Source organism: Puma concolor, chromosome D4 (assembly GCF_028749965.1).
Source record: "Puma concolor isolate L17-30 chromosome D4, mPumCon1.1.hap2, whole genome shotgun sequence".
NCBI lineage: Eukaryota > Metazoa > Chordata > Mammalia > Carnivora > Felidae > Puma > Puma concolor.
The window spans coordinates 55,676,346-55,698,801 of NC_141679.1; the positions used below are offsets into that span (position 1 = coordinate 55,676,346).

Here is a 22,456-nt window from a genome sequence, read left to right on the forward strand (position 1 = left end):
GGAATGCAAACTTGTGCAGCCACTGTAGAAAATGGTATGGGAGTTCCTCAAAACATTAAAAATAGAACTACCATATGATTGAGTAATTCCACTACTGGCTTTTTACCCAAAGAAAACAAAAGCACTAATTTGAAAAGATATATGCACCCCTATGTTTATGGCAGCATTATTTACAATAGCCAAGATATGGAAGCAATCCAAGTGTCCACTCACAGATGGGCTGATAAAGAAGATGTGGTGTATATATATATATATATATATATATATATATATATATATATATACACACACATACTACGGAATATTACTCAGCCATAAAAAAGAATTAAATCTTGCCATTTGCAATAAAATGGATGGGTCCAGAGGGTATGATGCTAAGTGAAATAAGTCAACCAGAGAAAGACAAATGCCATATGATTTCACTCACATGGAATTTAAGAAACAAAATAAATCAGCAAAGAGAGAAACAAACAAAAAACCCAGACTCTCAAACACAAAGAACAAACTGATAGTTGCCAGAGGGGAGGTGGGTTGAGGGACAGATGAAATAGATAATGGGTATCAAGAGTGCATTTACCCTTGATAAGTGCTGAGAAATGTATAGAATTGTTGAAACATTATATTGCATGCCTGAAATTAATATAACACTGTATCTTAATTATACTTGAACTTTAAAAATTAAAAATAAATAAATAAAAGAATAAGCCATCATTGTTGCAAAATAAGCAAGTAAATAAAATATTGGTTCAATGGGTATCTAATGGCTGTCAGAAAGAAATTAACTTCTATTAGCGGGAGAGTATACCACTTGCTTTATATGAAAAATGTAACACCATCAAAAAATATTGAAATGCAAGCAGCTAACAAAAATACCGTCTGAGTGTTCACAGCCTCTACAACTTCCTTCTAAGAAGAGTGGATTTCGGCTGCTGGACAGGTGCCCAGACCCTCCTTTGCTCTGTTGTACCTGAGAAACAAGCACATTGTGGGGAAAATAAACCAAACCTAAAGAAATCAGAGAGATTTGGTTATTCTCCATAACAAGCACTCAAGCACGAAGGGAAGGAGAGAGAGGAAGACCAACCACGTGGTTGGGTATTAAAAGAGTTTGCAGGAGAAAAGAGAGAGGAAATCATTCACTTCAGAAGTCAGTGCCAGATGTGTATGTGTGAGTGCTGTGTGTATGCCTGGAGAACATTCTGTCCCAGAACATGTACTATTTATTAAGGATATTCTGCCACTTCGGCATTTTGTCGAAAGGCACTGAGAAGATATGAACTACTTCCAACTATATTTTCCTGTCCTAATCCTGGGATGTATTTTGTCATTCATATAACACCACAGGGTGATAGGTCCACATGGGGTTCCAGATATATGTGGGTTACAAAGATAAGGCATTTATTAGATATACTGACCATAAAAAAACAAGTTAGTGTCTTGGAATTGCCTTCATTTCACTGTTTTTCCATCTCTTATGATTAGACAGCCATTGGCCACTTGATCTTCACCAGTGACAGCCATATATGATAACATGTAAATATAGATGCAGTTTAAAATATGGTCAAAACTGTTTTTTCCAGATTTTCTGATAGTAAAACATTTCATAATTTTTTGATAACTCTTGTTTTCTCCATAGATTTCCTTTGTGATTTTTTTTAAACCAGACAACTTCTTGAGTGGCATATTTAAGTTTTACATGTTTACAAGGAAGTTTACAGTTTAAATGATAAAACAAATTATTCCAGACAAATAGCACCATGTCATGTGCCATGGGTTGTGTTCCCCTAAAAATGGCATGTTGAAGTTCTAACCTCCACTACCTCAGAATGTGACCTTATTTGGAAGTGGAATTTTTAAAGAAGTAATGAAGTCAAAATAGTTCATTAGAGTGAGCCTTAATCCAATATGACTTGTGTCCTTACAAGAAATGGGAAGTTTGGACACCGAGTAAGACAGATATGCGCTAGGGGGGACAATGTGAAGAGACGCAGGGAGAATGCCACGTGAAGGCGGAGGACGGGAGTTTTGCAGGTAAACAAGGAACTTCTGGTACTACCAGAAGCTGGAAGAGGCAAGGGGGAATCCTTACGCAGGTTTTAAAGGGAGCGTGGCCCTGCCAATACCTTAACTTCAGACTTAGAGCCTCCAGAACAGTGGGACAGTAAGTTTCTGTTGTTCTAAACCACCCAGTCTGTGGTACTTTGTCATGGCAGCCCCAGCAAACTAGTCCATGGTGTATTAAACAGTCTTAGCATTTTGGCTGACTCTCATTACTGTCATGAGGGGACTATGGGCTGGACGTTCTCAGTATTGCTATTGCTGTGGTCTCACTGTGCCAGGTGATTTGCAGTCAGTCCTTGTGAAAGTACTTAACAGGTGAGTGTCTTCCCTATGAGGAATTTTTTCTCTTCTCTTTTCCTTCCTCCCTCCCTCCATTCCTTCCTTTCTTCCTTCCTTGCTAGCTTGCTTCCTTCCTTCCTTCTTTTCTGAAGTTCAACTTGATTATATTGTCTCCCTCAGCAAGGTTGGGTCACTTTGCATTTTTCTAGAATTTAAGCAGTTGCTCATGGAAATCTGAGTTCATTGGAACCATATCATCAATATATTCTCATTTAATTTTAACATTTCAGCCTGATGCCCAGGTTAGACTCTTAGGTCATTGTCAACCACTTAATATGGATTGGTCACCCCCACTCCTTGTCTCAACTCTGGGGCAGGGCTCAGGAATAGAACGAAAATGTGCGCTTTCACATTACTAATTTTTTCTTAAATTGAAATTTTAATTGTTGTAATTTATGACCCAGCAAAATGCTTCTGGCTTCACCATGGCTGTATCATAAGGGCTAAGTCAGAATACCTAATCAAAATGTTGAATCCCTGCCCCAAACTAGCAATGCAAGAGCAAGTTAGCAACATTGGTATCCAGATACATTGACAGTGATGCAGGTTCCACTTCAACGATATCCACTGCCAGAAGGCTGTGGAGGAAGACAACCTTCTAAGATCCATTAGGGATCTTCCTATAACCTAACACACTCCTCTCCCACTGCTCAAACACACTCCAATCCTGAGATCTGAAGGGAGGCCCTAGATGGGGCTAGAATTCCAGAAATCCAAATCATAGAGATCAAGACAAAGGAAATACCTCATTCCAACTGCATTTCAGGCTGGTGCTACTGATGGTCATACCAGAATTGTTACAAGACAGTAAATGATTAAGCATCAGATGATTAAACATTCAGCCCCTTAGGTACCAACTTCGGTCTTTACTATAGTCTCCTACACAGTGCATTTTTATTTAAATCAACTTTTGTATAAATTGATTGCAAAGTTTCCCTAGCTCTTCTCCCTATCAGTGTCCATACAATATGACTTGGTAGCTCCTCCCACGTGGAGAGAGGGGAACTAGCCTTGTGACTTTCTTAAACCAATATAATGCAGCAGAAGTGATGGCATACCAGTTTTTCATGGCCTCAAGAGGCTTTGCATACTTCTGTTGTATCTATTGGACCCCTGGCTCTGCCATAGGAAAAGCCTGGTGGCAAACCTAATAGGGGATGATGGACCACGTGAAGAAGAAAGAAGGGGCTCTAGCTGACAGACAGCCAACCTCCATAGACTTAGCCACTTAGCAAACCTGCAACTTACCACAGACACATGCAGCCCAGCAAAACCAAAAACCTGACCAACTTAATCTAGCTCAAATTGCCAAGCCACAGAATCATGAGCTCAGTAGTCATTCTTTTTTTAAGCCATTACGTTTTGGAGTAGTTTATTTTGCAGCAATAACAAATACATCCTTCCATTAATGATATAAAAAAATCATTGTGATATTTAAAAAAAATAGCTATGAAGTCATGAGTCTGATATGCTACTAATATATTTTCCTAACATATAATAAAACGAATATGTAGTTATTAAATACTCTCACAAATTAAAGAAGTTGGGAAAAAGAAGATACTATTCCAGGCAAGGCAGATGGTCAAGAGGACATTTAGAGAGGAGAGGAAATTTAACTAGATTTGGAAGAACATGTAGGATGTGACTGCATAGAGATCAGCCAGGACAAAAAATTGGATTAGGGAGGAAGAGGATATGCTACAAATATACGGTGCATTTGTGGGACAGTGAATAATTCAGCTTGGTTAAGACACTGTTTTGTAAAGTTCTAAATCTGGAAAAAAGAATTTGGTTTTGAGAAAAACTTTAATGGAAACTAATGCTTTAAGCTGAAAGCCAAAAAAAAAAAAAAATAGCCATCTGTTCTTTCAAGCTGAGACCAATGTATTTCAACACATTCTAACCTCAATTTTAACCTAAAGGAGTTGATTTTTAAGGATCACCACTCTCTTTTATAGTCTTTTTTCATCATAAGGAACAGAGAATGACTTGCCATTCCTACATTAAATGATTTAGGCCCAGTATAAGGTAGATTCTAGAGCCGGTAATAAGGTAAACAGAAAATGCCAGGGACCAAAAGCTTGGGCACCAGCTGATGCTCTTATGCAGCAGCTAATGAGCTGTGTTACGTTGAGCAAGTGATATGTCTCTGGATCTCAGCCTCCTTATTCATCAAACTCATAGGGTTAAACCAGATGATCTCTAAGATCCTTTCCAACTCTAAAATTCTGTCATTCTCTGTCACAGCTCCAGCAAGACAAGCAGTCATCAAGAGATGCTCAAATTCATGGCTGATTCAGCCCATTGGCAGGAAGGGCTTCTGAGTTCTTAAGGACAGAACATAATGTGGTCTCGGTTTACCAAGCCCCAAGTGATGCTCAGTGTAAACAGCACAGTGTAACTCAGGATCTTCTGTGTGTGTGTGTGTGTGTGTGTGTGTGTGTGTGTGTGTGTTGAAGTGAGGGTGAATAATGATAAAGTTAGGGTCTTATGACTCTATTAAAATTAGTCAGTCTGTAAGATTGTCAGGTCTCTAAGAAGCACTTAGATATTACTGGCGATTGATTCACACTTTGCCTGCAAATACTGTGGTCAGGGTCAGCAAATTTCCAAAGCCAGAACATCCTTAAAGGTCCTGGTGACCTTGTCTTGGCAATTCAAAACAGCATTCTGTCACAGCACTCAAAACAAAGTCCAGTGTCACTGGAATGAATGATAAATGGGAAAGGAGGAGGAGAAAAGAAAGCCATCTTAAAATCACCACTTATTCAGTATCTATTCATTCAATCTAACCCTTTCTTGATTCTAGGCGCTGTTGTAGGCATTGGGGATATAGCAAGGAACAAAACCAACAAAAATCCCTGCCCTTATGGATCATACAATCTGTTCCCAACTATTCCTTCTTGAAATAGCCATGACATGTATATTATGCACACATCTGTTTGTGATCTGTGTTTGTTTGCTGTCTTTTGCTTTCTTTGAGACAGTTAAGAGTTGGCAGAGTTGGAGATCATTTTCTGGTGGGGATGATTGGGGGACTGAGAACATCTGAAGGATACTTGGTTCTAAAACCTTGACTTAACTCATTTGGGCATTCAATCACTAATAGAGTGAAAGAACCAGATACAGAGAACCAACAAAAGCTAGGCTCTGCAGTTTTAAAACAAGTAAATAAACCAGATTCTCTGCTCCAAAAATACTCACAGCTTAGCTTTCCCTAGTAAGATAAAGAGACATGAAAATACAGATTTACACTTATATGATCTATCTACAGGAGGGTACACAAAGAGGGGAGTAGGTAACTCTGCTGGGGGAAGCTTCAGGGACCTCTTCCCAAAAGAGGTTCTATAACCTGGATTTTGAAGAATAAGTATAAGTCTTGTTGCAGACTAAGAGGACAGCAAGTGCACAGGGAGGGTGGGTGTATTATGTTTGGAAAGTGGTGGTGGTTCTGTGTGGCTGGAGCAGTCAATCTCTACCTTGTTGCACATGAAGATCACCAAGAGAGCCTTTCCAACTACAGATACCTTGACCCTACCACTAGATTCATTAAATCAGAATCTTTAGGGGTAGAGCACAGGCTTCCATTAAAGTTTAAAATTTAAATTTTAAAGCTCTTCAGGCTCTAAACAACTCTAAACCACAGCCAAGGGAGAGACCTATTAGGCCAAAATAGCACTTCTCAAATTTTAATGAAAATTAAAATAGGTTGTTAGTCCCTTTGACTTGACTTCTCCTGGGGCCATGGCCTCCTGGGTCTTCCCTCCTTGAGTGTGAGCACTGCATTCCAGCATCATCTCCATTTCCATGCCACACCCTATGCCCACCTCAAGCAGGATACAATCCTCTGGTCCTTAGCTTGTCCAGTAGGAGGTACTAGAAAGAAAGAGCTGAGAGTCTGTAAGTCTGGCTGATAGTGACTTGTTAGGTGACCAAAACAAACTCACCTCTGTAGGCTTCAGTTGTCTCATTTATTTAATCCAGTCTCAGGAATTGGATTAAACAATCACTAGGAAACCCAATATAAAATTCTATAATTGCTATAACTGAAAGCATTTACTGAACATGATTACTTTATTGAAAATATATTGTGCAAGATTAATCCTTTTTTTCCCCTGGATATAGAAGTTTATTATTTATTTATTTATTTTTAAATGTTTTTATTCTTGAGAGAGAGAGAGCCGGGGAAGGGTAGAGAGACAAGGAAATAGAGGATCTAAAGTAGGATCTGTGCTGACAGCAGAGAGCGGATACGGGGCTTGAACTCACAAAGCATCAGATCATGACCTGAGCCAAAGTCATCCATTTAACTGACTGAGCCACCCAGGCACCCCAAGAAGTTTGTTTTTTAAATTTTTTTTTTCAACGTTTATTTATTTTTGGGACAGAGAGAGACAGAGCATGAACGGGGGAGGGGCAGAGAGAGAGGGAGACACAGAATCGGAAACAGGCTCCAGGCTCCGAGCCATCAGCCCAGAGCCCGACGCGGGTCTCGAACTCACGGACCGCGAGATCGTGACCTGGCTGAAGTCGGACGCTTAACCGACTGCGCCACCCAGGCGCCCCTAGAAGTTTGTTTTTTAAAACACAGAACCTGTCTTTATAAGCTCAATATCAAAGTGTAGAAAGATAAGACTTTTGAAATGTTAACTAATGCTTTGCCCCCAGATCTCTCCCCTCTGCCCTTCTCTCCTATTCCAGTAGGTAGGCAATCCTGTGCTTATTGCCTTGGGGAGTTGTGACACATTTGAAAGCAGAAACATGGTGTCTTCCCTGTTTTGATTTCCTTAAGTCTAAGCCTTTAGGGTAGAGGCTGCAAAATGGTGGCCCGAGGGGCAAAACTAGGCCATGGAAAGGTGTTTGTTTTTTGTGGTGGTTTTTTTTTTCATCCTCAGTGGCTTTCTTTCAAAACAAATTAACTGCCAACATTTAAAATCAGAAAGGTTTACAAAAAGTGAAAATGTCCAGCTTCTTCTTGAAAAACAAATCGGAAGACCTGGTAAATTTGGATCTCAAAGAGAGGTCCAAAGCATCCTCTTTCCTAGATCAAAGGGTCCTGGAAAGAAGCAAGACCACGGAGCCTTAGCTCTGGCAGGCAGAGCCACACACAGCCCCAGGGACTCACCAAGAAGATAGCAGGGAGGTCTGCCAGGACCTGGACCAGAAGATAGAAAGCTCAGTGGTAACACATGTGGTCCCACAGCCAAAGACTCAATGGGATCAAGGATGGACTTCAGCATATGACTTTGTATACAAGTGACATAAAAGACAGATATCTCCCATTACACCCATCTCAGTCCCAGGTAGGTGCCTTGGTTCTAGGTAAGCACCCCAGAATTGACACACAGTCAGTCCCCTGGGACAGAGAGAGAAACAGAAAATCCCAAACACGGAGATTAAGTCTCTGCCACATGGAACAAATAGGGGTTCAAAATAGAAAATAATTTGCATTTTAGAAAAGTAAAAGAAATGCATATTTCATGCATATCTCAGTTTGGGACTGAGTTATGTGCCCATTATAAAAGACAGTAAAGACAGTAGGATTTTACTTATATACTTGTTTTCTTTTACCATATACTTGTTTTAAAAGGTGTACACACACCCTTTAAAAAATGACATCAGATATGGATGAGAATACTGGTAAGAGAAAAGAACAACTATGGCTGAATCTTCTTTTCTAGAATGAGACAAAAATATGGTTCATTTCAAAGAGTTTGGAGATGGATTTGCTCTGTACACTGGTGGTCCTTCATATGATTGGATCATAGACTCCTTTGAGTAGCTTACAAAAGATAGAGAACTTTTGTCCAAAAAACATACATAGACACCAAATTGTGTGTACAATTCCAGGGCTTCAGAACTCATCCCCCTTTGGAAGCTCACCATGGATCCTAGGATACAAAACCCTCCCCACAGGGGCTACCTATGCCTACCACTCTCCTTGTCCCCATTTTCCTCCAGAAAGTTTCAGTGAATAAAAGAAAATCCTCAGCCTATTTGGAATACAAAGAAAACTGCCACCCACAGTCTGCCACCCTGACACCCTCACCATCTGCAGCCATTTAAAGCGCTTGCCCATTCTCAACCCCTGTGGAGCCATCCTGCACGGGCCTCCTTTTGGAGGTCAAGTGGGTTCCGCGCTCTGCCCTGAGCACCCTTTTTGGGACTGCCTGACCAACACATGTTATAAATAGAAGGGGATGAGGCCCTGAGTGCTCACCTCACTTCTGGCAGGGGATGCTTAGATTTGCTGACTGTCAGGAAATTTACTCTGAACACAAAAGTATCCTGAGCAAGAGATGGTCAACCAGAAAGGGTGCAGAAGCATGTGGCTCGAAGGTGAGGCAGAGAGCACACTGTGCCAACTGGAAGGCATGGCACACTTCAGTTGACTCAGCTCATGCAGGCCTCAATCCGACCACCAACACCACATTGATGAAGCCTCCTTTGTGGGAACAACTGCTTTGGCTTGATGGCACCATGGAGAAAGACAAAGAGGCTAGTGACACGAGTCTGGTCACGGAGGACCCACTCACCCACCACACACATACAGCAGGTGCTACTGTGCATCAGGCCCTGGGCCAGGTACTCTGGAACCCCAAGTGCACCCACTTCCCTGCCCTCCAGGAGCACATCCACCCTGCAAGAGGGTGGGGCCAGGCAATCCCCATGTCATGTACTCAGTGTGGTCAAGGATGCCCCTGCCTCCTCCAGCGAGTTGCTTTCCCCTCTAGAGCCCATTTTCTTACTTGCAACATGAGAGTGTCAGACATGAAGATCCAGAAGGATCTCTTCCAGGTTGTAAAAATTCTCTGGTTCCTTTGGCCTACATACAAAGCTTTTGCAGAGAATTTTATTGCTATCTTTGAACCACTAGATGGCAATTGTACTTAGTTGAGGAGGAATGCTGACTTAGAAGGATCACTTTTAAAAAAATGGGTTGCTTAAGGAAGCAAGGAATTATATAGGGTTAAACAGATGAAATCGAAATGTAAAGCAGCTAATAGTGTCTGCTATCTGTATGATAAAATATGCTTAAGCAGTTATCAAACCAATATATCTAACTGGTCTGTGCTGATTCAGCAGGCACTTGTTTCGAGGCTGTGGTTTGGGAGCCGGCAGCACAGTGCTCTGCACTGATGTCAAGAGACCTACTTCCAGTCCCAGCTGCTCTTCTATGAGGCTGTTGGACTTCGGTGAACTGCTCATCCTCCCTCTGCCTTGGTTTCTGCATCTTTAAAAAATGTTCTTATATATTTTTTATGTTTATTTTTTATTTTTGAGAGAGACAGACAAACCCAGCATGAATGGGGGAGGAGCAGAGAGAGAGAGAGAGAGAGACAGAGACAGAGACAGAATCTGAAGCAGGCTCCAGGCTCTGAGCTGTCAGCACAGAGCCCAATGCGGGGCTCAAACCCATGAACCGTGAGACGATCTGAGCTGAAGTTGGATGCTCAACTGACGGAACCACCCAGGCACCCCTTTAAAAAAATTTTTTTAAGTTTATTTATTTATTTTGAGAGAGACAGAGATAGCACAAGTGGGGGAGGGGCAGAGAGAGGGAGACAGAGAATCCCAAGCAGGCTCCGCACTGTCAACTTGGAGCCTGATGTGGGGCTCGAACTCACAAAACCGTGAGATCATGATCTGAGCCGAAACAAGAGTCAGACACTTAACAGACTGAGCCACTCAGGCGCCTCTCTGCATCTTTAAAAGGAGGAGGAGCTCGGCCATACTCCGTGAATTAAGCCCTAGGTCTAGCAGTCTATGATCCTCCAGATAAGATATGCCAGTTAATAAAAGATTTCCAGCACTAAATACGGATGAGAAATTCCAATATTGTTGACCTCTAGGACAAGAGAAAGAAGTCTTACAACCACACACACATTTTGAACACAACATGCTGCCACCATCATTTGAGGCAGCCTGGGGAGTATATGCCCCTGGCTGGTCAAAGCAGTCTTTGCCAAACTAAGGTAAGCACCCCTTCCCCTTCAAACCTGAAATTGGCTTCTGCTTGAGGGAGTGTGCAACAGACCCAACTTGTCTGGCAGACAAACCACCTCATTCATGAGCAGTCAAACAGCTTCCATTGGAAGTGGCAACGGAAAGCCTTCGGCCTCTTTCCCAGGCTGCTGCCATTTTGTTTCTCTCATTTGTTACTCCACACTGGCTTTGTTTCATCCCACACCCCTTCCCCGGGGTGCATCAAAGTTCACTCTGGTTGGGGGAGGCACCCAAGACTCCCAAGAACAGAAAATATCCCTTGTTAGTGCCCATAGCCACAAACGAGTTAGCACCCCCAGTCTAAAGCCCTTTCTCCTGATGTGGTCTATTGACTGTGTATCAGAATCAGTCATGTTAAAAATGCACATTCCGACCCTACCTAGATCTGTTGTGGGGAAGCCTAGAATAAGCATTTTCACAAGCATCTGGATGAGACTGAAGTTTAAGCCTCATTGCCTCACAACAAAGCCCTTCATCAAGATCAAGGTTACCTGAACTACAGACAACTTAGTGGAATTCTAGGCACAGAAACTGGAATAAGGGCTAACAGGGCATGATTGCAGAAGGCATATGTGGTATTTGTTGAAACAGAAAAGATGTCAGAGAGAGGTTTGCCATGTGGGGCTTCTCTGAGAGGCAGTGCTTTTGTAGAGTCTGGGCCTGCTTGCTTTCTTTAAATGTGAAATTCACATTTTCCTTCCCAAATTCATCAGAACGAGGGGCAGCAACTCACCCTAATTAGCCATCTCACAAGAGACTGGTAAATAAACTAGAATGTTATGTCATTAATTACAAGGAAAGACAGAACTGCTAAGCAAACTGGAATATTCATGTCAGCATGCCAGGGAGTTGCTCTTTTTTAGAAAAGTCTACATAGGAGGCAAATTACCATTAGCAGGTGGTTTGATGAGCGTGGACTAAAAGCATGGGAATTAGATGACATTAATGTCAGGAGACACAACCTTCACCAAAGGAGGGGAGATAAGGAAGGGAGATAACAGACCTTCCTGCCATTTAACTATGTCCATTTAAAATGGACAAGATACCGTCCCTATTTTTAATCTTGTAGGAATACACTTGGCAAAGGAACTAGAATCTTCTGCGTGGATAGCCCCAATGATAAATCCTTGCTCTTTTTTGAGGGGTGCTATTTTTCCTGAGACCTTGGTGGCCATCATATGTGTCAACTCCATCTTTATTCCGTTTAGTTACAAGACAACTGAATAGGATTCTTGAGAAGCACTTTAGTCCTCCTGACTAATAAAATGTCTTAGGGCAATTTTCTCTGCAAATAGGATTCTAATTCATTACCCATATTTTTGTTTGCATCTTCAACCCAATCTTCAAACTTCCTAAACACATACTTGAGCAAAATGAGGCATAACAAATGAAATATTTTTGTTCTTACTGAACTACGTTCAAATTACTCACACACCTGATACTTAACATCTCTTCTAATTTACAGCAGAAGCAGCCTTAGATGGAATGGAGGCCACCTATGCCTTATTTCCATGCAATGCTCATCTAACCTAACCTATACAGATCTAACTGAGTTTCGGACTCAGTTTCCAGTCTAGGTCACAGTGGTATACACAGCCTCTCCAGCATTCCATGGGTCCACTTTGTTGCCATTAGTCACTTGTCATGTCGGATCTACTGATGTGATCTGTCCTCTCGAGCTTTACAGGTTAAATTTTTCCAAAATCAACTTATATTTAGGGGAAAGTACAAAGCCAGAGAAAACACACATACTAAAGGCTTGATTATGCTTGTAACAGCTGCTGTGACTGCTGAGATAGAAAACACTGGCGTCTTTCCCAAGATCCTATATTTAAAATAAAAATATAATATCACTGTACATATAAAATGATTAAAGTATTAGAGAAATAATACTCTTAGACCTGGTTCACATTTTCCTATTTCAATGAAGAGAATGGGATTATCACATAGAAGAGAGCCTAAGGCATAGATAATACGAAATAAATAATTTACCAGACATTTGTATTTTCATTTGTAATGCACTTTTAAATTTTACACTACAATGTGGAAATAGAAGTAAAGTGTTTTGAAAAACAATTTTTAATGAAAGCATTCTCTGACCATACTATCCTGTCTTTCCAGATCTTTCCAACCCTCCTCTGACTCTATCTATTCTCTGATCTTCACAAGATCTTCAGCAACATGCATATTTAATTTTATCTCAGCCTTTCACTTTACATCAGTCCTTTCCTGCTTCATCTTTCCCTCTCCTGCCCAGATCCCATGGTTCATCACTTCAGCTACTTTCTACCTAGAAAACCCAACTTCTTCATCCCTTTGCCCTGCTGTTATTTCTGTTTTATAATCCCCAACCCTGGATTAACCCAAACATATTTAACTTCTCCAGCTCTGCACACTGGTAGCCAAGCATTAAAGAAATACACATGGCTGGGTGGATTGGTTCTACTGTAGGTTTAGGATTTCCAGTCTCATCTGGTCCCCAGTGCTTCTGGTCAAACTTGTCTGTTTCCCTAGTCAGTTTCCTTTTTCTCTTCTTCTCCATGGTACATCCAAACTTTTGCCACTTTTCTAATGCTCCTTAGCCCACCTCAGGTATCCCCCACTTTATTTTTTTGTAATTTTTAAAAGTTTATTTATTTATTTTGGGGGCACCTGGGTGGCTCAGTCAGTTAAGTGTCTGATTTTGGCTCAGATCGTGATCTCGTGGTTTGTGAGTTCGAGCCCCACATCGGGTTCTGTACTGACAAGCTCAGAGCCTGGAGCCTACTTCAGATTCTATGTCTCCTTCTCTCTGCCCTTCCCCCACTTGTGCTCTGTGTCTCCTCTCTCTCAAAAATAAGTCAACATTAAAAAAATTAAAAGTTTATTTATTTTGAAAGAGAGAGAGAGAGTGAGAGAAGAAGAGAGCGAGCCAGTGGGGGGAGGGCAGGGAGAGAGGGGGACAGAGGATCCGAAGCAGGCTCTGTGCTGACAGCAGAGGGCCAGATGCAGGGCTCAAATTCATAAACCATGAGATCATGACCTGAGGCAAAGTTGGACATTAACCTACTGAGCCACCCGGGCGCCCCGTGCCCTACTTTCTTTAACTGATGAGATTGAAATGACCAGTATGAGGTCCCTCAGGTGTCCACCCCCCACTCACAAGTTTATCTGCACCTATATCCATCCTTCCCTAATGACTTGGAGGATGTGTGCTTCAAGGCCAATATTCACCACAGTTCTCTTGAATTTACTCTTCCCCATTTCCATCCAGGAATTTGTTCTATCAATGATTCATTTGTTCTGTTTCTTCAACTTCTTCCTTCTGGTTTCATCATATCATCACTTAATCATGTTCAAGTCTCTTCTAAAAAATAATAAATAAAATTCCCACCATCCTGCCTGCTTTCTCCAGCTATCACTGTATATATTTTTCTCTTCACCTCCAGGCCTCTGGAGTCATCTCCATTCAGCTTTGCCACTTCTTTGTTGTCCATACTATCCTGCATCAAATATGATTTGGCTTCCGTCCCAAAAATCCACAGGAACTTCTTATCCTAAAGTCATCCGTGACTTTCCCATTGCTAAAGCCAGTGGGGTAGCTCATTCTTTCATACTTGACTTCTCTGAAATATTTGGCAACACTGTCTGCTTTCATTTTTGAAATTCTTTTCTAATTTCCTGTAGGTATATAGGCTATAGATATTCTGATGATTCTCAAACCATATCTCCAGCCCAACCCCCTGCCTAGAGGTTCAGACACCCGTGTTGAACTGAACACTAAATTCCTCACCTCGATCCAGAGGCAACATATCCAGAATGGGTCTCATTTATTTCTCCCAAAAGCCCTTCCTTCTGTGTGTCCCCAGTGGCCATTCAGAAGCCTGGCAGTCATTCTTAATCTCCCCCCTCCAAAGACCATCCTTACAGCCAATGGTTGCCAAGTTATTTCTATTCTACTTTTTAAAAAGAAGGCCTCATTTCTGACCTACCTATTAAAAGAATCAACTGACTATTCTCCTGCTTCCCATCTCACCCTAGATCAATCTTGTGTGGAAATTAGAATTCTGCAGCTTTCAATCTGCTCTTCATCTATAACTTCCATTCACTGCACGAAAACACTGGGCTTGGGGAGAGTGAACCCAGCTGTAGTGAAGGGTGCCAAGTGTCAAGCTGATTCCTTTTTCAATATTTGTGTTGAACAGATGAGATTTTTTTTCCAACTATAATCATCTTGAATTATGCATCTGTGAGCTGCTTTAAGCAGAAAAGTAAAAGAAATAAATGTGTAAATGTTCAGGAGAAGATTGAGCCATGAAAATCACCATAGTGAAATCATTTGGTGGGAATATGCCAGATTCTTATAGTAAGAATAAAGCTCATCAGTTCCCTCTGAAACGGAGGGACTTGAGGTACTAAGCCACAAAACCCCATCTTTGTGCTCCAATGAGAAATGAAGATAAATCAGAGGACAACAATGTGTCTGCCACTCCTTCATCAGTCTTTCTGACACATATGGATAGATAGTCACTCCACCACTCAGAGCCCTACTCTGGGTCATCATGATGCATTTTCCAAGAACTGGGTCATCATGATGCATTTTCCAAGAACCATCTGGAAGGTGTTTTGGAAGAGAAAGGCCTAGAAGTCTTCAATGTTTGTGAAACATCACATGTTAATTAGACTCAAATTATTATCTCTGAAAAATTAAAAGAGGGGCAAAAATGAACTAAATACCATCCAAGATTCATTTCAGCTCAAAATTCTGAAATCTCCTTAAGTCACTGTTTTTTAACTTTGGTGACAGTGGGGGTGGAGGAGGTGCTACAAATTCCTTTGAGAAGCCAGCAGAAAAGAGGGATTCTCTTTTCTGGAAGATATTTACATACACTCACACACACACGCACACATGCACACATACACAACTTTATGTATAATTGCAGAGATTTCATACATCCCAGTTTAAGACCTCCTGTTTATCTCTGTGCACTGATTAGGCATGAATTTGAATATGACCAAAAGATTTTCTTGTGTAATCAGATAAATATAAGATTGCTACCCAGTACCCCCCCCCCCCAACTCAAAGTGCCCAGCCTATCAAACCTATTCCTCTTCCATTTCTAGAGGACTCTTGCCATGGATTTCCCTGGGGTGCCCAGCTCTCAGCTCAGCAGAGAATACTGCTCCTCAGCTAGGCCTATGTGTCTCAGACAAGAGCCTTTGAAAGATTTGGTCCTTCTCCTATCGTCATGCCCACATCCATGGGCCTGGCTGCATTGTGGCACTGGTGGGCTTTCCTTTCCAGTCAGACCCAGTTGAAACTGGATGAGAAGTGGGACATAGAAGGTCAAGATGGTTCAAGCTGCCCATTTCCTACAGACACAAGAAAAAATTGGTCTGGTTTGCCAGCAGTTTGAGTCAGAGATGGGTGCCTGGATAAAGAGAGAATTGGTGTCATTAAAATGAAGGTTTTAAGGGTTTTAGAGGTGCTGGCCATTGGGCTATATGAGCAAGACCTATAGAACTAGAGCTTGTATCATGAGGCGAACACTGTAGTTAAACGTTTCTCACAATTAAATGTTCTTGGTACTCAGATCACTCCACATCTTTGAAAATGTGGGACGGTACTTGGTATTTGGAAAAGCATCATTTTCACTACTTTATTATCACCATTGTCATGTAGGCTCCTATCTCTCTGTCACCAATACCCACTCTGATTTCCCCACATCCTTCACTTTCTGGGAACTCCCCTCTACATGATTTCCTAATGGCTGTTTATTTACCACTTGCATTTCCCTACCATTTAAAAGCTTTTTCAAGAACTTCAACAAATAGTCACAATTTCATCTGACTCCCTTCTAATTCCAAGCCATGAGAAAATATTTTGCATGTCATAATGACTAGATAAACATAAGCTGCAATTTCCCCAACTGATGAGAAAGTCCAATTTTGTTTCATGTTATTTCTGCAGAATCACAGAAAACAAAAGGCTGGCAGAGTTCCATGGGGGAAAATAAGAATTTCAGCAGTTTTATCTAATTCCATTACATCATCATTTTCCAAACTCACCAGTTGTCATACCATATTGCAAAATGTCACCAGCAATTTCACTCTCTCATATATTATGGAGAAAAGAGAATTTTGTTGGGTGCCTGGAGAGAAAGCAGAAAAGGAACTTGTACAAGAGAAGTGTCACATACGGTCATGCGTACACTTGCCTCCAACAAATTCTGATAGGTGCAGAGAAGATTTTGACAAAGTGTTTTCATTCATAACATTTATTTTTTAAAAAGAACAAAACTGCCAACTTGAGTTTGCATTATTGAGCTACCACATGTGTTTGGTATATTGTGTAGAATACAATATTCATAAAATAGACACTTCTTATGGATCTCAAGAGTAGGGCCTATCTGCCTGGAGCTCCCTACCTCCCCGCCCACACACACACACACACACACACACACACACACACACACACACACATTTTCCTTACCTGGTTCATCTGAGGGCATTCTTCATGTTTCACCAGATTGGACAAGTGATTATAAGCCCAATGTGGGTGGAGAAGAGACTCCACAACTGAGGTTGTGCCAACCTGTTTTGAAAAGAGGAGGAATAGTGAGAAATTAGCAAGCAAAAGTTTTCAACAAAAACTATGTCTTTCTCTTCCTGTTCTAATCCCCAGGATGCTGAACACTAAACCATTACTTATATATGTAAGCGGTAAAGCCATATAGGAGTTGAGAACACAGAATGCTTGGATTTGGGACCCCTAGTCCCAAAGCTTACTACCTATTACTATCTCACAGATTTCAGGTAAATCATTTAATTTCTTTTTGTATCAGTTTCTTCATTCCTAAAAAGGAGAATCATAATCATCATCATCATCATCATCATCATCATCATCATTATCATCATCTCTGAGGAATAAATAAGATGCATAATAAAGGAGTTATATGGGCACTACCTTGTGTCTAGAACATAGTATGTACTATACAATTACTTGCTATTCTTGCCTCATATGTGTTTTTTTTTAATGTTTATTTATTTTTGAGAGAGAGCATGAGCGAGGGAGGAGCAGAGAGAGAGGGGGACAGAGTATCTGAAGTGGGCTCTGTGCTGACAGCAGACAGCCCGATGTGGGGCTTGAATCCACTATGAGGTCGTGACCTGAGCAGAAGTCAGATGCTTAACCAACTGAGCCACCCAGGTGCCCCTCTTGCCTTATATGTTTAAACTGTTTTACTGGAACAGGATAAGCTTTTGAATTATAATCGCCATCTCTTACAAATATACTTCATTCTAATCTGGGACTCCTTCCCCTTTCACTCACTGGACCACCACTATCAAGAAGGGAAAATGACACTGGGAATAATCCCTTGGGAAGAACACTTACAGAACCAGCTTTCTCCCCCTGATGCCTGAGAAAGGATTAAAAAACTTATCTGGTTGGGGTGAGTGGGTGGCTCAGTTGGTTAAGCGTCTTACTTCAGCTCAGGTCATGATCTCACAGTTCATGAGTTTGAGCCCCATGCCAGTCTCTGGGCTGACAGCTCAGAGCCTGGAGTCTGCTTTGGATTCTGTGTCTCTGTCTCTCTCTGTCCCTCCCCAGCTCAATCTCTTTCTCTCTCTCTCTCTTTCAAAGACAAATAAACATTAAAAAAATAAACTTATCTGGTCTGAGGTTGGAGGGAAGAATTAGAAGGAAAGCAAAAGCGAAGAGTTTGATGATGGCATCTGAAGAGGGTCCTTGGACTTTAACATGATCTAATCCCCCAAGACTTCCTATAAATGAAGAAACAGTAGAACCCCCAGACAAGAGTGAGGACCTGAGAGGAGAAAAGATCTCTGCTCTGAATCCCAACTGAACTTAGTAGTGCTATCTTCACAGAACAACCTACCATGGCATAGCAGTAGCTGAACAGAGGTGGTTGCAGATGGTGTTGAAACAGGGAAGACCTAAAATACCCCCATTGGGTTTGCCACTGATCAGAAAGGTGTGGGAGCAATAAAGTTCCACTGTGCCACAGAGGAGTGTGGGAAAGTTTCACTGGGGAAAGAGAAAGCCAAATTAAAGGGACATACAGTCCTGCTGCAAGGACACCCCAGTAGAAGTAGAGAGGAAAGTATGGCTAGACGTTCAGTTAGGAACTTGGTGTTTCAATAGATGCCCGCATGGCAGGATAGCAGTACCTGAGCATAAGGGGAAGTTTTGTACATTCAGTGGCTATCAGTGTGGAAAGGTGCCAATAGCCAGGTGTCTGATTCTCTCCCCGTAGATGCTGTGATGCTACATAAGGCCCCTGGATCTTAGATGCCAACTCTGAGTTTAAGGGTGGGATCAGAGAGGACAAAATCCTGGATTAACTCAAGTATAAGCCTGAAATGAATGGTTTTACCTAAGAGTAATCAAGATTAAATTTTCTGCCAGGTAGTAAAATGGAGCTTGAAATAGAGAATAACTTAAGTTGCAGAAAAATGAAGAACACAAGGACTGAAAATTCATACTTGCTAACTTATCAAAGTTAAAACAGCTAGGATGTATGTTCTAGATCCCTGTAAATTGAGTAACCAATGCCCCACATCCAAGATGACATTGGTAATTCTGCTTAGGCAGTCTGAAATTTTGCCACTTTCTTTCTGAAAGAAGTCCCCTGTGTTGATAGCCTGCTAGAAATGGCAGGAAAAAAAATAACAAAGCAAGATATAATATGGTAACAGAGAAAGTAAGTCTATGCTACTTATATGAAATTAATGAGTGACTATATGGGTCCCATTGCAATTAAGAAAAAGGCAAACAGCCTGGTAGATAGAGCCCTGATTTCAGGTCAGGGGTCCTAGCTTCAAATCCCAGCCCTCCCCTTTTACTTAACTGTGTAATCCTGGGCAAGCAGTTTCATGCCTCAGAACCACAGTTTCCTCATTAAAGGTGTCTCTCCAGATTGACATGAAATGAAAGCAGATACAGAAAGTACTCTTGCATAGCCAGAGTCATGGTAGATGCTCAGTGAGTATCTGCTAAAGAAAAAAAGCCCTTCCTCCAACTCCTTTATTTCCAAACCTGAACAGATTCTTCCCACAAGTTTATAGTCCTGTGTACCAGGCATACTTCCACCTCTGGCTGGGGTCTTACCCTGAGCAGATGGATGACCCAGAACTAGTTGTCCCACACTAATTTGACTAATTTGACTGTTATTTGATCTTTAGATTCTGGGAGCCCTGCTCCCTAACCCTGAGAACCCAACACCACCAGCACCCTCACACATGCACTCACTCACTCTTCACCCCTCCCTCAACAGCTGTGCCAGGGAGGTAGCAGCATGCCAGGGGTGAAACCTGTCCTATGTGGCTGGCGCAGCTGCAGATGTCTCGCCCCCAGGGACATCTCGTGACCAAGAAGGGACAAACTAGCTAAAATAAACAGACAGGTTTGGCTTTATAATTAAGCCTGAGCAAAATTGTGCAGCAACATCCTCTTGTTCAGTTTAAGTGGTGTTCCAGGACCAGGGGGCTCTGTGGAAGAAGCAGAGACAATGAACTCCACCTTCCATAATAAAAGGAGCAGAATCTTGGAAAGGAAGTAGCACTTTTAAAAGGGTGGCTCTTTGCAAACATCCTAGGGCTGGTGGAAAGGAAAGGGGGTGCAAAGGGAAAGAGCCAGAGATGGAGAGGGGCCCTAAGGGCTTTACCGGTGGGAGGCCTCAGTGCCTTCCTGACAGCTTGATGTATTTCAGTGCCAGAAACTGCTGACCATACCCTTTCTGTTTAAGTTAGCACATTTTGTTGGCTTCCTTGTAGGCATTAAGTGATTCTTTCCTAGCTCCCATCTGTATTCACTTTACTCCCTTTAATACACTTATGTCTCGGTCCATTCTTATTAATGAAGTCAAAATGTCCTGTTGTCAAGGATTTCAGGGTGGGCTAAAAAACAAACAAACAAACAAACAAACAACCCAACTGACTACAAAGAAGCAGTGAGGGCAGCTGGAGTTGCACCAGGAGGGAGGGATAAATTCAAGCTGCACTCCATGAAACCTGGAAAACTCCATCAGCTTTTCCAGATTCTCTCCAGCCTCCACATCCCCAAGGACCTCATTGTCCCTAAAGAAAGCTATTAGTGTGCATAGACTAATGAGACCCTTCAGTCACTGGAACGGGAGAGACACAACGGGGAGTCCGTTTCTGCACACTTGGCAATAGGCTGCTGGAAACACCTGGTCCTTCTCTCCACCTCCCGGGCTCCAGTCAAGGCAGTGCTGGCTCCTTCAATCTTGGCTGCCCCAGGGCTTCTCCTAGAAGAGACACTCCTGAGGAGTCAGAAGACTCCTTTGGTGGGTCCTAGCTGCCATCTGGGACTCCTGCTCCCATCCAGGGGACACTGTATCACAGTTTCACCCTTGACAATGGCTTTGGGGGAGGTCTTCTTGGAAGTGAAAAGGAGTTATTCATGAAAACCAAGGTAAAGACACTAATGGGGATCCATTGTTTACTTTGGAAATAAGGAATTATTCTCAGGTTATGGTGGTGGGGAAGGACACATAACTGTTAGGGCAGCCCTTGTTTAAACATGGATTCACCTTCATAGACTAAACTCATTTAGTGACTACTCACACTTCCTCTGATAGAAACCAATCCTGTGCACAGGAAAGAAGCTATGTAGCAGCCCCTCATCTCTCTGTGGGACCTCACTCCCCAGAAAGCACCACAAGGCACCACTTGGCAGTTTCCTCTCGGGATAGCACCAGGCCATCTCCACCTCCACAGAACATGCACCATGAGTTCTAGTCAAGACTTTGTAAGTCTCAGGAGTCACGGCATCCACACAGTGATGCTATGATTCCAGAGTGACTATCTCACAATTCTGGGCAGGGCAGAGGGACTTACAAAAACAACACAACTTTAGTCTCTCCAGGAGCATCCTGCTCTATTACAGTTTTTACTATGATTAATCAAAGGGTATTCAAGGCTTGTTTATAGCTTCTGTTAGCTGGGATAGTGAGAGTCTCTCCCTGAGGAAGCATCCATCCTTGGCTGAAGATTAGCTCCTGGACTGGCAAAGATTCTCCCAGGTAATTGTGTGCATACAGCCAGCCTTCTGCAGTGAGGCCCAGCTCCTCTGTTCTCCTCTTTGTCCTAAATCATAGCACAGGCTTAAAAACAACCAAAAAAAGAGGCTTAGACTACACAGCACACACAGACATGCACATGCTGTAGGTGGCATATAGAAACCGGGGTCCTGCTGGGCTGCTTCAGCTGTACTCATGTACCCCAAGAAGGGACAGCAATCTCCCTGAGCTTCACCGGTGAGGAGAGACTCAGGCACCCAGCTCTCCAGCCCGCCCAGAACTCTGCTAACTGCTCCAGTGTGTCACCTGTTCAAGAACAATGCTTGCCCCCTCCTCCTTTGGGTGCTTTGTCAGCTGACATAGAGCAAAACTTCCATCTCAGAGGAGGCAAACCTGCTAAGTGCGTCCAACTAGAATGCCCAGGGTCTTTTTTCTCCACCCACAGCATCTTTCCTCTGAGGGCTAGGAAAAGCCACCCTCTGCTGGCTGCTATCTGATGTCCACACCAGCTTCCTACTCCAGGTTCTTCCATTCTAAGGTGGGTTTAGTACTTTCCCTGTCACGGATGAAAGGTGTCTGAATGTAGCCATTCAGGGTTATATCACACTTCATTTGTTTCTGCATTCACTCTTTCATCAAATGTAGTAGGGTTCCTAGTTAGAAGCAGGGCAGTGGTGGTAGAAGTAAGACCACAGATTCAGAAATTTTTGAATGTTGGCTTTTGCACTTACTTAAATTACATGCTGCAAGAAATGGGAGAAGCATGTATCAGCCTGAAGCTGGGTGCCTGCTTCACTTCAGCTCAGTTCTGCACACACCAGTGTTTCCTGGGTTCCCTGTTTACATTGAGCCTTGTCTCCTTTCTAGAAATTGTTTTGGAATTCACAGGGGAGAGAGGCCCTTGTGTTCATAAGTAAACAAACTTATGCATTGCACTTGAAAAGTAACCCAAGGGTATATTTTTGTAGCCAGGGAAATAACAGTAAACAAAGACAAAATATACA

General features: G+C 42.2%; 1 long non-coding RNA gene across 4 annotated transcripts in view; it reads right to left on the reverse strand.

Annotated features, from left to right (window-relative positions):
• Window positions 1-22,456, reverse strand: part of LOC147574882 (uncharacterized) — a 263,957-nt gene that overhangs the window by 55,063 nt on the left and 186,438 nt on the right. For 3 of the 4 annotated variants that reach the window (XR_015242792.1, XR_015242793.1, XR_015242790.1), the window contains one exon: window positions 16,880-16,981. This is a non-coding gene — a long non-coding RNA (uncharacterized LOC147574882). Of the gene's footprint in view, window positions 1-13,252; window positions 16,539-16,879; window positions 16,982-22,456 lie in introns of those variants that run through there. The other variant, XR_015242791.1, reaches the window with a different exon arrangement.